Source organism: Convolutriloba macropyga, chromosome 9 (genome assembly GCF_964194025.1).
Source record: "Convolutriloba macropyga chromosome 9, txConMacr16.3, whole genome shotgun sequence".
In the NCBI taxonomy this organism is placed as follows: Eukaryota; Metazoa; Xenacoelomorpha; order Acoela; family Convolutidae; genus Convolutriloba; species Convolutriloba macropyga.
The window spans coordinates 19,686,918-19,702,060 of NC_134476.1; the positions used below are offsets into that span (position 1 = coordinate 19,686,918).

Here is a 15,143-nt window from a genome sequence, read left to right on the forward strand (position 1 = left end):
ATCTATAATGATTCTAATTTTCTGTCTTCGAAAATATTTGTTTTGAAAATTAAATTACAGCAAGAAACTATTTGTGATTTTAAAGCTGCTTCAGAGATTTTTTCTTAATTTCACTTCGCAAGTATATAAACTACCAAAACTTTCTTACTAATTCAGTGTTGTCACAAAGAAAAACAGCTTTCAGGATGTGTAGAGGAAATCGGAGCTCTGTCTGATAAGAACCCATATTTTAGTGCTACATCGCCGTAAATTAGTCTCATTTTCATTTTTCATGCTTTATATAATTATTCAGTTCTTTTTAATTAGCATTCTTTCGACTCCACCTGTTTTGTAAAACCAATTGATAATATAAAGTGATAATATTATTAACATTTGACAGCTCTTTTTGTTCTGATTAAATAATCATTTGGTTGAGGTGCATCATCAGCGTTCCAAATCGGTATGTTAACTTAATTCTTGATTAATTCAAAACCACAGGTTTTAGAAAGTACATTTATCTTTTGTATCGTGTTTGTTTAACCTCATCTGGTTTATGGTTTGCAGAACACGCCAGTAGTTACGAAATGAATCACAGAGTCGGAATAAAAATTCTATTTTATTTTAGTTTTTCGATTTTTTTGAATTGTACTCTGGGATTTTTCCCGCTTTGCTTATGATTTTCTCAACCAAATTCATGCGATTAACCTGCTTCTGCCGCTTATTTATACAACTGCCTAAATGACTTCTACATGCTTTTTAATTCCTTCGTTTTTATTTAAACAACGTTTTGGAAAAATTGCAGGAAAAAAATTGAGAAAAAGTGAGACAATTTTGTCCCTTTGATAAATTAAGTCACATAATGAAAAACGATTTTTTTAAAAAAAATGTTTCAGTATCCAGAATTCTGCTTTTCTTAAACAATGTGTGACGGCTAGGAATAGCTTGAAATGAGACGGGCTTCTCTAAATGGACGTGACGTAGAGCTGCTGCGTCTCTAGTGATGCTTGGGTTCGCTTTCGATCAATTAGATGAAATATGAAAACATTAAAGTTTTCATTTAATCTATTGTAACTTCTACAGCATTATTCACTAATGCTTTTGTCCAAAAGGTTCTTGCTAAGAATAGTAGAGAGTAAGCAAAAACCTTTACTATGAAACAGAAGTCATCATTTTGACTTTAGAATGTAAAATAAATAGCTAATTTCTCATAGATTTATGTCGTTTTTAGTTAAAACAAGTTTTAGGAAAACTCTTCTGATAATGTTTAACATAACTTAAGTGCAAATAAGTGTTTCGCTATTATGCATAAGTTCTATTTTAGTGAAAAAGTGCACATAAATTTGTTTCTCACACTGATGATAAAGTTTTTTTCGTACTTTGTACTTTCTGCAATGATATGTGTTAGTTTAACCAAAATTTCATTTCTTGTTAAAAAACAGTCCCTATTTTCTATTGATGGTTTTCATGTTTGCGATAGAAGTTTGCTTTCAATTTAAGCAACCTGAAGGTCTTTTTTTTAAATTTTCCACTTCTACATATATTTTGAAATAAAAAATAAACTGAAACATTGCAACCATTTTTTAAAAAGTTTTTGACGTTAGAAGGTAATCGGAACTAATCTCATTGCTCTCTTCAGTAAATAGTAAAATCGTCTCTCAGCAGGCGAAATTGAGCATCTAGATTGCTTTTCTTTAATCAGCAATCTCTGAATTTATTTTGCCAATTAATGCACGTAAAACTTCAAAAATAAACATAACTCTAATGTAAGTTTCATCTTCTTAAGAAACACCATTCTCGTTTCTTTTGTGTACTAGCAGCCAAATGGCATTACAGGCTATGGATAAATATATTTCTTTCTTCTTTAACAAGATAAATGTTAACGTTTGTCATGCAAACGAAGCTTGCAATTTTATGAACTGAATTCATTTAACATTTATAAGAAAGGTCGCACTTACAATTCTTTTTCTTAGCAAAATTTGTAATTATCCGTTGTTTTGCTTTACATAATTAATTATTAGAGGAAATTTATACTGATCAGTTTGCTCTTTTTAATTTCCTGCATTGGAGACATAAGCGGAAGCTATAGGGTGATAAAAGATACACTCGGTGCCATGATCGACAGCTTACTAGTGAAAAGAAAAACAGAATCAATTTCCGTTGGGGCGCGGAAAAGAACTAATTAGATTTTGTTGCGGTTTTTTTTATATGTGTGTGTGTGAGTGTGTGTGTGTTGTGTGTGTTTGTGTGCGTGTGTGTGTGTGCCTGCGTGCGGGTATTTGTGTATGCGGGGGGGTATAGGTACATGTACATTTTCAGGAAAAGAGAAATAAATTGACGCAACGCATTGTTGAGGAAAGTATATGCCAATGCTTCTAATTAGTCTGAATTGAAAAAGAGATCTTTTATCAAGTTTTGTACAGCCATTTTTTTAACTTCCCTTGACTTTGAAGCTACCATTCATTTTGAGTTTCTGAAGTTTTGCGGCGTGGCTGCTTATGAAGTTGATATGCCGCATAAGGAGCATCTACCGGTTCCGAATATTTTTAAGCAAATCACTCACTTTTGATGCTGGTTTCCACTTTTTTAATCTTATTAAATTGTAGAAGTCTACGTAATCCATTTAATTGGTTCGTAACTCGCGGCCAATTTCTTTCGAACTAAGTCTATATTGGTACCTGAAAACACTTATAATGAGAAGTAAGTTGAGGAAAAAAATTTTGGAAATGTTGATGAGGAAATTATTTCCCCTCTTTAGCTCTAGGAAAAATTGAACTTTAGATAGATGCAACCTGAAATTACCTCACCGCCCAGTTGCTACGATATCATTACCCATTTGTCCACCAAATTGCAAAAATTTGCTCAAAATTGTCCTATGAAACATACTTGTTCTGATAACGGTAGTCAACAAAAATGATAGCTACAATGTCTTGTTTAGGTCTGAAACTAAGTTTCAAAAACGGATACCTATCAAATTGACTTTTGAATATTCGATTTAAATTTGCCTGCAAATGATCAACTAAAAAAATTAGTCGGGTTGCTCAGAAATAAAACATATTTAAATAATGAATTCCAGATAATAAAATGTGATAGCAATTTCTAATGAAATTAGACATTACATTTCTCATGATTTCTGACGTTCTATGCAAAACAACGAAAACGCGAAGGCGGTTTAAGGCTGTTGTGGTTGGGTGCAAATTTCACTGGGCTAATGTTGATAACCACGTCTCTTCTGAGCTACGGGTGATTTCCCGGAAGTCAATGGACCCTTTTGCTCTCTGGGTCCTAAAGCCTATTTGAAATACCAACAAAGAGCTCAAATATTCTTCAATCTGATCAGAGATTGCTATAAAAACAGTTTCAAAAGATTGCTGAGAAATTGTATTGACAAAAATGAAAGAACAACATTTGAAAATGCCACTGTGTTGGAGCACTTCAAAGACAAATTCGTACATATGATTTCTATATAAGCTTTTAAATTAAATTAAATTAAATCAAAGTTTTGATCAAGGGTAGCAAGAGAAGAAAATTAATACAAATCCTTGAAACGGACATCCACCGAGAAATTCTTTTGCAAGGAAAGCCAAAGCACTAAATAAATTAAAGAGAGGAAAGTATAGGAATAGCAAATTATTCTCAAGCTTAACGCGTTTAGTAGCAGAGTTGGAAAAGATTTTCCTTACGAATAACATTCGACTTCAAATTGTCAATAAACCTGTATATCTTATCGTGACTCATTCTCGGGCTAGTAATCGAACATTTTTTCAAGAAATGATTCAGCAAAATAGAGCCGCGCCTGGGCCATTAGCAAACTTAAATGATTCCTAGCATGGTGTTTGTCCGCTGAGCAATTCATCTCTGAATCATGACGATTGTACTGCGTTCCTTTCTGAATTACGAACAAAGGAAGGTTTGACTGCAATGAATGATTACAAATGAAGTGCTGAAATTAGAAAAAAAAAATGTTTTTTAAATGTTTATCCCTTGAAATCTGATCTGCGTAAGTTATTCACATTCGCTTGGTGATGTGTTCGCATGGTGATTCGCTTCGTTCACGTTGATTCTAGTCCTTTATTTGTAATCATGCTTTGCAGTCAAACTGTCTTTTTCGTAATTCAAAATTGAACGCAGTCCAATCATCATGATTCATAGGTGAACTGCTCCGTGAACAAACACCATGTTTGAGTCACTGAAGTTGCTCGTAAGCTGCTCGGAGCAACACATATGAATGTTCACGAGTCGTCAATATTGCTTTAAAGGGTTGAAAGCGCCAAAATTTCTATAGAGAACTGACTAACGTCAAAAAAATTGCACTGAAGCGACTGGCAAAAGTTGGGTTTCAGGAGACGCAAGTTTGAGCTTAGGGAGCCTATCTTTACCCGGCGAGGAGTGGGACAGGTGGTGGGAAGTGGAGAAGAGGGGGGGGGCAAGAAATTAGGGCGGAGTTCGTTAAGGGGGTGGGGTTGAAGGATTCAACAAGAATTACCCTTCACGTCATGAATCTATGACTTCTTAGCAGTTTTGAGGAATCAAATAATTAGAAGCTAGTATGGATCTCACAACACAGGTCACTGCCTTTGAGCGTTTCCAGTCTATCTCTTTTCTCAAGACAAAAAAACAGAATTCATCGGACAGACGCATTTTGATTGCTAGACGAAATATTGATCGTCCGAAAAACTGCATGCTACAAAAATAATTGATGCGAAATTCTCTCGATAGCAATGAAAACAACTATGACAAGCAGCAGGACAAAAACTATTGGAAAAAATATCAATTCTTGAAAGAACTCTTGAAAGTTTATAACATTCGGCCAGGAAGAGGACAATAAAATGAAGACGTCAATACTTCTTTGTCCAAAAGGGCTAAAAAATCGTTCTTAACAGCATACCACCCACAAATATATAGCTCCAAACTGTCGTTTTGAAGTTTTTTCGGCGAACTTCCCATTAAGTTGCGTTTCAGACAAAAATTTCTCAAAGAAGACATCATGACCGCAAATAGAGTTTCATGACCGCAAGTATTTTAGGAACCAATCGAATGTACTTTCACGACTTTTTAGACTTAGGATTTTTCTCTTTTTGACTTAGGAACAGAATAAAATAGCATCCGTTCTGTGAAACAACACACCCCATTGACGTGATTAATTAATTGCTTAGTTATGTCCTAGGTTGTGCACGCGCGCTTCCGTTACCCCCTCGAAAGATATACATAATTGAAACCGCATGCTTCATTAGAAGTCCAAGTCCGACTGATAAATTGGAAATTCCATCCTAAGTAGGAAAAATGGAAAATTTAATAGAGACGAGAAAAGACGATAGTATTTCCTGCTGAATAACAATGGAGCTATTTCTAAGTTAAAAATGGAAACTAAAGAAGTAATTTGTCATAAACTATGTCAATTTTCCATCTGACCCCATATTCTAAGTATCAAAAGAACTTTAAAAATCCCAAATTATCGGTAATACAAATATCAACTCCGATATTTACAGCCTTAATTGATGCAATTGACACTGAAATAAATAAAATACGGAAATAATTTGAGTTAGGTAACTTGAAACAACTGTATGTACGTTTAGATAAACTGAAACAACGTGACACAAAAAGTTGAAAACAACTTTAACCGATATTCACAGCTGTTTAGAGGACAAATAATTTTTAGTTAGCAAAAAATTTCGAAATTGAACAACAATAAAAACGTTTACAAACGTAATAGTTGCTGAAAAACGACGATTATCCAGGAATTTCACCAAAAATTCCGGAATTTTTTAAAAATCGTTTAATATCTCACATAAAAATTTCAATGGGGTAAGATATTATCAGCTCTGAAACGATTAAAAATTCCACAGAAGAAATTTCGCTCAAATACCACAGTAGATTTGAATTATTTACGGGAAATGTTTCCTTTTCAAAAAAACAAACAAATTTTTTCTTATACTTCACAGAACGACTAAATTCTACATATGCTTGCTTTTTCTTTGCACATTGATGAGAAAATTCAGTTTAAGGTGTTAGAGCAAAAACATTTTCCCTTAAATTTTTCAGTTCTTTTTCCTCCAACCGTTTATATTAAAAATTCTACCGTGATCGCCTATTGATTGTGCTGCTAAACACAATTGGAAGAAAATAGATATTAATAAATAAGTACGCATTCAATTTGTGCTTGTAGTTTTAATACAATCATTAGGGGATGATTAGCACTTCATTTTTACTGCATTTTTTTCAGAAATGTTATTGCAGTTTGCAGCGATATTCCGTCTATTCATGAGCAGAAAATGTTTTGCGTTTCAGATCAGAATTCTAAAAACTATTTGTTCTTGTGTCGAATTGCATTTGAGTGGAAAGTTAAATTTGAAAGTTTTTTATATCATCGTTTTTGTGGCACAAGAAGTGATAAAAACAAACTGAGAGCAACTCTGTTCAGCAAATGAATTGTAGTTTTTTTTTATAAAAATGATTCTTGGTAATTTCATTCCTTGATATTTGCGTTGATTTTTACAATGGGAAATCCAATGTCGGTTGGTTTGCTCCGTAATAATAGGCTTGAAATATATACAGCCTCTGAAAAAAAATGCGGAAGAGGGTGAACTTGAGAAGAAAACATAGTTTACTATTAGTTTAATAGTCTGTTGCGTTTTTTAGAAGTTTACGTCAATCTAATAATTGCGAGTCACATGAGGTTGATGTAATGTCTGAGGCATAATTTTCACAAGAAAAAAGGCTCTAATTAAACTCCTATCCGATGTGAGAACGTCAGTTAGCACATTAACTTCAACACAAAAATTGGGAAAAAATAAGGAGCTGCAAACTGCTGCTTTTATCTTCAAAGAGCTGAGGGCTTTCCTTCCATGGGACAAAAACGACATAAATTTTCTCGTTAAATATGAATGGCTTCGACTTGCGTTAATTAGCGACAGAAAACTTTTATTTTCACAGCAGTATACGGAATGTTATTGGGATGCGATCCCCATAATTGGAGAAGTTAAAATTAAATTGCACTGTGCTGAAAACAAATAAAAGTTTTATACCCATTAAATTTGACGAAACCATAAAAAAAATTCAAATAGTATTTTTTGGAATCCAGGTAACAAATACAATAATTTTATTTTATAAAAATCGGTATTGTGTGTCGATGGTGTTGAGGGGGACTCTAAAAAGACTAAAGCTCTCTATTTAGCCTCACGGGCGATTATAAAGACGGTATTATAGGTTGATGGTGTAGGGGGCAGGAAGAGTGGATGGGTGGGCGTGGTTGTTGCCACAAGATACTCCACGTTTTTGTCAATCTCTCAAGTCTTTGGGATATTTTGCTAAAAAAATTTAAAGAATTCAAAGTTTGACCGCAAAATGAAAAGTGAAATGATCAGAAAATGGCCTTTATACAAATTTCGTAATGATGTATTAGGATTTAGCGCTGATTTATTCTGAGATTGCGACCCGATATCGCATTATGAATTAATTATGACTTGAGAGATATGATCCTTAAATGACATCCAGCTCCTATCCAGGGTCGAGACCGGATGTTCATTTTATAAGATCTTACAAGATTCTTGCAACAGATGGTTAAATGGTAAGATCTTGCCAGATGAATGGCTATCTTGTCAGATCTCGCAAGATGACAGACTATTTTGTAAGATCTTACAAGATGAAAGGCTATATTGTAAGATTCTTGCAAGTTCGTTACGGTTGAGCTGGTCTGCATTGGTTCCTTTGAGTGAATTAATCTTCATTTGCTGCACTCAAACCTCGAAAAATGATTGCGCTCATTTGATTTATTTTTTTATTTTATTTTTTCATTCGGAATTTAACTTTCAAGACAAGCTCAAATTTAATTTCCTGAAAATTTCACTTAACTCTAAAAAATTGCAGCTTCCAAAAAGGTGAATCGAACCGTTATAGTTTTTTTTTTCAAAGTACTTTGATTGTGCTGTTCGCTGTTCTGAATTATTAGATCTTAATTTAGATGTATGTTTATGACACTCAACCTGGAGAACAAACTTAAACAATTATAACCTTCACTTTTGGTTATTATTTTTTATTGTATTTTTCTCAAAAATATGTAGATTTTTGGCTTTCAAGTTTTTTCCTATCGGAAAACAACTTTACACTTTTTAGTCATCTGTCGATCACCTTCAGTGTCAATCATGCCTTGCAAGACTTGTAAGAAAATTGTTAATCTTACAAAAACTAAAAAGGCGTATTTTTTATCTTGTAGGAGTCTTGTAAGATGAATGTTTATCTCGTAAGAATCTTGTAGGGCGAATGGCTATCTTGTAAGATCCTTGTGAGAAGAATGTTTACCTTTTAAGATTGCCAGAAAATCTTGTAAGATGATATACATCCTCTTGTAAGATTCTGACAGAATTTTACAAGATCTTACAAGATAACCATCCCCAGTTAACTCGAGGAAAACACTCAAAAATAATAAGTGAAGTAAAAAAAAGGAAAATTTTCATTAGTATTACAATGTTTCTCAAAAATTCGGATAAAATTACAGTACGCGTATTTATCCATTATTAATGGATGCTCCCTTTTGTTTTATTTAAAAAACTTAATTTCTATAAAATTTTTACGAAAATAAAACAAATTAGCTTTCTGCGTTTTTCTCTGGCATCAGCTATTTTATTTCAAAAACACTCAAAAATAATAAGTGAAGTAAAAAAAAGGAAAATTTTCATTAGTATTACAATGTTTCTCAAAAATTCGGATAAAATTACAGTACGCGTATTTATCCATTATTAATGGATGCTCCCTTTTGTTTTATTTAAAGGATTTCTCTACTACTTCTTTTTGCTTACGTTAAATAGAATTTAAAAGTGAAAAGAACACTCTGGTCAGAAATTTTTACTAGCCGCCATTAGAAGTGATTCTCACATTCAATGACGTCGATGGTTTGAGCACTCGAAATTCAAATCTTGAAATATGTCACCTAGAGATAACCCGCGCCAATTGTACAAGCCCGAAAATAATTGAATCAACGCCAACAAAATGCAACAAGTATTCTCTGACGTCAGTCAATACAGCAACTAGGAGGAGTTTTATCTATCGGAAGCCACAGCTAATTGTCAGTCAATCACTTGGTATAGAGATGTCAAAAAAACTATTTTAAATCGAATATTTGCAGAGAACAGATATAAAAACCTAAATCTTTCTATAAAGCGCGATAAACTTTCGTCAGACGTATTCGATTTCAAACAACAAAAATTAATTTCCAACTAATTTCCAACAAAAATATCTCCAATCCCTAAAACAGTTGCTACCACTCTACTAAAGGTATGAAAAGCAAAGTCTTTCAGTTAATCCGCATGATAATTCTGTGAAAAAAGGAGCGAAGAGGCTTCCTAATATATCAAAGGTTCCATCACATCCAAATTGGATATGATACACGTTCCTGAACATATATTGAGACCTTTTAGCCCAAAAAAGCACATGGTGACAAATATTTTAAAAATTGCTAATATACCAGTGTCTTTGTTACAGATTAGATAGATCAGTTGACAATTTTTGGAAAACAAAAATAGGAAAAATTAGATTTCTATAAATTTTTTGAAATATAGAATGAATTTTTTTGCTATTTTTACTTGGGAAACGTTGATAATCAATTGTCGAACATTGAGCTTAACTGTTTGTGGTAAGGAAATTTGTTATATTTTTGCTAATTAAATTTGAAATGAAAAAGACAACAAAATGTGAAAAATTTTAATAAGATTTTATTAATTTTAATAAGATTTTATTAAATTGTTTCTAGAGTCAGACACATCGGTAAAATGCGTAGAAAAAAGAATTGGATGTTTAAGAACTTCAATGCCAAACATATTTGAAAAAAAAACGTCTTCAAGAATTGTATCCTGTAAATAAGTTTAAAATCGGAATTGATCAAAATCATTTCTTGAAATTACTTCATTAGCGATCGAACAAAAAATTCATCCTGGCTCCATGAATGTTGATTATACAAAAACTTAAATTCTATAAAATTTTTACGAAAATAAAACAAATTAGCTTTCTGCGTTTTTCTCTGGCATCAGCTATTTTATTTCTTGTCCGTTACCCTAGAACGTGACAAAATAGTTGGTACACAAAAATATTCGAGTCATTAATTGCTGTGTAATACCAGTAAAAATAAACTTTTCCGATATTTTCATTTCAGATTGTAGTAATTAACTTTGCCTGGATTGTAGTACAATAGACTACTGGACTCTCAAAAGACTAGAGTTCTCTATTTAGTACCGGCGGCGATTATAAAAAGAAGGAATAAAGGGTTGATTGAGTAGGGAGCGTGAGAAGGGAGTGGGTGAGCGGGTGCGCGGGTTGTCAAGTCTCCGGGATATTCTGCTGGGAGTTTTTAGAAGATTCAAAATTTGACTTCGCAGGATTCAAAGTTTGACCTAAAAAAAGTGACATGATCAGAATGTGGCATTTCAAAAAAATTCGAAATGAAATGTCTTTCAGTTAATCCGCATGTTAGTTCCGTGAAAAGGAGCGAATAGGCTCCCTACCAAAACAAATGTTTCATCACATCCATATTGGATGTGAGATCCAAATTATTGCAAGGATTCTATCGCAACGCAAAATTTCATTAAAAAACAAGCTAGTTACAGAAATGCTATGCGTCAAAAAGGATCAAAAATGGAAAAAAAATTTAATAAATTCATATTTGTTTCTTATTATCAAGAGACACATAAAGTAAAACACAGTTGGAAAACACAAAGCGTTCCTGGACATATTGAGACTTTTTAGCCCTAAAGAGTACAAGATAACAAATATTTTCATATCTATCTTTAAAAATAAAAAGAATTATTTTCGGTTCTAAATTGGTTATAATTTTGGTTATAAATTGATATGAGATAAGGCAACAAAAAGTGAAAAATTTATTTAAAGTTTTTAAAATGTAATTTTTTAGAGGCTTACACTTCGAGAACATGCGCAGAAAAAAGGATTGGATGTTTAAGAACCTCAATGCCAAACTTTTTTGAAAATAAAACGTCTGCGAAAAATTGTACCTGTCAATAGATTTTTCGTACTTTATATCGGAGTCGATCAACATTATTTCTTGCAATTATTTCACTAGCGATCGAACAAAAAAATCAACAAAAAAATTAATTTCTGCAAAGCTTTGGCAAAAAGTGAAACAATTTTAGTTTTCTGAGTTCTTTTTCTGACTGCAGATAATTTGTTTTTTTTGTCCGTTACCCCAGAACTTGACAAAATGTTTGATATACGAAAATATACAAAATTGGAAAAACGTTTTGATGACAAAAACAAAGTCATTCCGTCATTAAAGGTTTTGCTCCACATCGATTTCTGATGCGTAAGGATAATGCTAAAAGCATTTTGAAGAAACTTAAATTAGCATTCTTCATTTTCATAAAAATCAATTTAATTTAGTAACTTCTCAAATATTTTTTCATACAACAAAGTAAAAACAAATATTGTGCTGAAAATTTTCCTCTAATGGGATGATCAGCAAAGTTTTCCAAATAAGGTGTACAAACTTAACAATTTGTGCTAAAAGTTGAAGTTGCCATAGTTTTCTAAGTGCATGTGTTATCGAAATGTGTCGCATAGATTGTGAACTTCTAATGGAAAATTTTCAAATTCAAACAACTTTAATTGAAAAGCAACAACAAACAAAAGCAACCAGATTTTTAATTAGTGACAGTTGATGAAAATTTCTAAGAGGCTGCATTATTGCCAAAACTGAAAAATTATCGCAAGCTGGCATTTGCACTTCTCAATATTTTTAATATTGTGTTTAAGTTATAGGCCGCTTGTAAAACTTATCTTATTTTACGGTTCGCGGTACATTTACCACAACCATAAAAGTTCACCGAAACAAAAACTAATGTTTTCTGAACACCTACTACTGAATGCTTCAATATGTAAAACCACCGGATAATGCAGCAGCTAACATTTCAAACATTAATGCTGTAAACTTGACTATATCTGAAACCAGCAACGTTTTGAGATATTTAACGCTAAAATGATTTAAAAAACGATAACTAAAATGAACTGCAAAGACTAAAATTATCCGGATCATAGTAACATAGTGATTCGGACCTGAATCATAATATTTCGCAGTCTGTATTTTTACAATGATCAAATTCTGATAATATCACTTTTTATTGTGGGAAGTCTATATTCAGGCAAAAAGTATTGAAGACTGTTGAGAGTAAAATCAGCATTGAGTTTAAACTTTCAGTCCGCTCACTCTCTGATTAGTGCTCAGATCAGAGTAGCATAGACATTTACAGAAAAAAAAGCCATTTACCAATGAGTAAATGCGGATTCTAATATTTGTAAAAAAAATTGCATAAGATATAATTTTCTTATATTTTTGCAACTCTGGAGTGATGCTTCAAAGAAAACCAATCTGAAGTGTGGTAAAAATAGACAGAGTTTAAGTGCTTGAAGAAAGCACAAACTTTATTAATCAATATCTGTTCAAAACTAAAAGTTCCCCTGTTTTATGCAATTTACTTGCAATCAAAGGGGAAAAATTGCAATTATCCCCACAATTGATTCTCATTAAGGGGAAAAGTGCAATTAAATGTAAAATAGCCTGGAGTTTGAACTTGCGATGGCTTTAATTTATGTTAGAGATGATATCTACATAAGATGTTGTAGTGCGGGTTAACAACTCTTTTAATTCCCCTGTTAGATTAGACTTAGGACACTTAGTAGAGAGAATTTTGAGATCTAGACTTTAATTAAGAAATCTCTTAACAAAAAAAATCTCATCTCTTTGCGAAATCCGAGCAAGACAAAAAATAAATTTTCTGAGGTACTTTTTTGTCTTTGTTTATTGCGAAAAGTTGACTACTAAACTTTTATAATAAATGAAAACTAGACAGTGTTAATTTCAACGTACTGATAAAATTAACCATAATTATAATTTTTGTGGTGAAAAATGGATGCAAGGGAATGTGATTTGCAAGAGAGTCGAAGTTATAAGAACCAATTGGAATAAACAACTACTTATCTTGAAAATATCGCGGTCCATGGCCGATTACGTACAACTATGCCAACGTAATATAATGCCAAAATTTAAGAGTGCCGAAACTGGAACTGATTTAAGCAGTGCCGAAACTGCCAATACCAAATGATTATCAATTAAATGCTAGCGGAGTTTATTTTCAAAGCAAACAGGGCACGCTGATCAGTAGTTCGGTTGTGATAGATTTATATCAAGTCCCTCGGCCCTCCGAAGCATGGCCATGGTCCGCAATTACTATTGTTTGCTTTAAATTTACCTCGCTCCAATTATCTCGTCCTAACAAATAATAAAATCCAAAATCTCACCACTTCAAAGTCTTTGGTTCAGAATTTTTGCGCTCATTTCAGTTGAAATGATTTGATTGGTTTAGAAATTTTTTAAGAGTGAAAATGAATAAATTTTTGGCACTCTTATAATTGGCACTCTTATACCTCGGCATTTTTGTACGTCACCGCCATGGCCATGCCTCACCAGCTTAAGGGACTTGATATGAAATTTTCCGCGGTCAGCTCTTTTTAAGTCAATATTTTTTGGCTCTCTTTATACTCGGCTCTTTAAAACGTCTGCTCTCTCTTGCACGTAACCGTCAGGGAAACATAAACACCATATTTTAATGAAATTTTATATTACATCTGTTGCATCGGAAGATTGCTGCATTATTGGCAACAAAAATCGAAAGATTGAGTTGTTGAAAACTTCGTTCTTCAATGAAAAAAAAATATTTAAATGTCCAGTAAATTTGGAGATACTAACAGATCGACAGAAAAAAAACCAGCACGCTTGATGAACAAAATTTTTTTGAAATGATCTAACGATATTTCGAAGTCATTAGGAATGAAAAGAAACATAAATAGCTAAAAAGCGGTCAGTAGTTATATCTGTTTCGATTGCTTTGATATGATAAGAAGGCCAGATTTGGATTTTTTTGCTTCATCAAAACCGAGAAAGTGTTTTCAACATAATCATATGGGGAGATTACAAAAAACTGGGAGAGTAAGCTATCCGAAAAACTTGATTGAAATAGCGAAAATTGAAACTTGAACGAAAAGGGAAAATTTTCGAAAACTAGAGAATTTTTTTTTAAAATGAGAATATATTTGCAATAGCCGATTCGATTTTTCAAGGGCTTTTCAACAATATCATTATTGTATCTCTCTGTAATATATATCGATCGGCTAAAATTGAGTCAACAAAAACAAAAAGCCAGGGTAGCATGAAATTAACGCGTTTTTCTATGAAAAAAAAACAGCTCAACCGGTATAACTTCTAGCTTTTGTGAGTTGGAACATTTTCCCACAATATATATTGTATTATGTTTTGCATCTTGCGTCTGTGGGTTAAAAAGGTAAGTTTTCATCTAACAACGGGTTACTTTAATTTAATTTCCTTTTTTAATCAGAAAATTAGCACGGTGAACTAGTTCTACTGATCATTGAAGGAAATTGTGACAGTTTTAAGTGGATATGAATTAATTGAGTGAAATCTTAGCTGGCTTGAATTAATCATATCGTTTCAATTTTGTTCAAGATCCGACAGTTCTTCCGGTTTTCTTTGGTCTTCATTAGATGAACTTAATTTATGGTTGCTTTTCAATGGTTTCAATATAATTTACAAATTTATAATGAATTTAGTGTGAATCTGCAACGAAAAGATGCGTGACATCAAGATGAATTTCCACTCTTACCTCCCCCACCCCATTGTTTCAAAAAAGTTAATTTAAACCAAACCATTGATTTTAACAATGCTTTCTTTCCGATTACAATCTATGGGGGTCTTAAATTAATTTGTAAAGGAACAGCAAACTTCTCTCTTTGAAAGGTTTCCAAACAATTGAATCAAAGGATGCACGAGATGTATAATCCCTGAAGTTTCTGTCTTTAATCTCAGATAAGAGTTATTGATCGATGCCGAAATGTTTTATTCCATTTCTTCGGCTTCAAAAGAAAAAAAATCGCCTGATAACACTGTTTGCAATATGGTCCCAAGGGAGCTAATTTGTTAAACTCTTTTTGGTTTTTGTCATAATTTGTACCGACAAAGAATCTTACTAAAATAATGTCACGTTTCTGATCACATCAAAAACCAAAACTGCGTATGGTTTATATAGCTTTCAACATATCGTCTTTCAAATTTGCGTCGCAATTTTATTGATAACATTAGAGCATTGGAATGTTTT

The 15,143-nt window shown here is 32.7% G+C and overlaps 1 protein-coding gene across 3 annotated transcripts in view; it reads right to left on the minus strand.

Moving 5' to 3' along the window:
* The window catches only part of LOC142346304 (uncharacterized), a 111,247-nt gene that overhangs the window by 70,972 nt on the left and 25,132 nt on the right, over positions 1–15,143 (minus strand). The window lies entirely within an intron of this gene.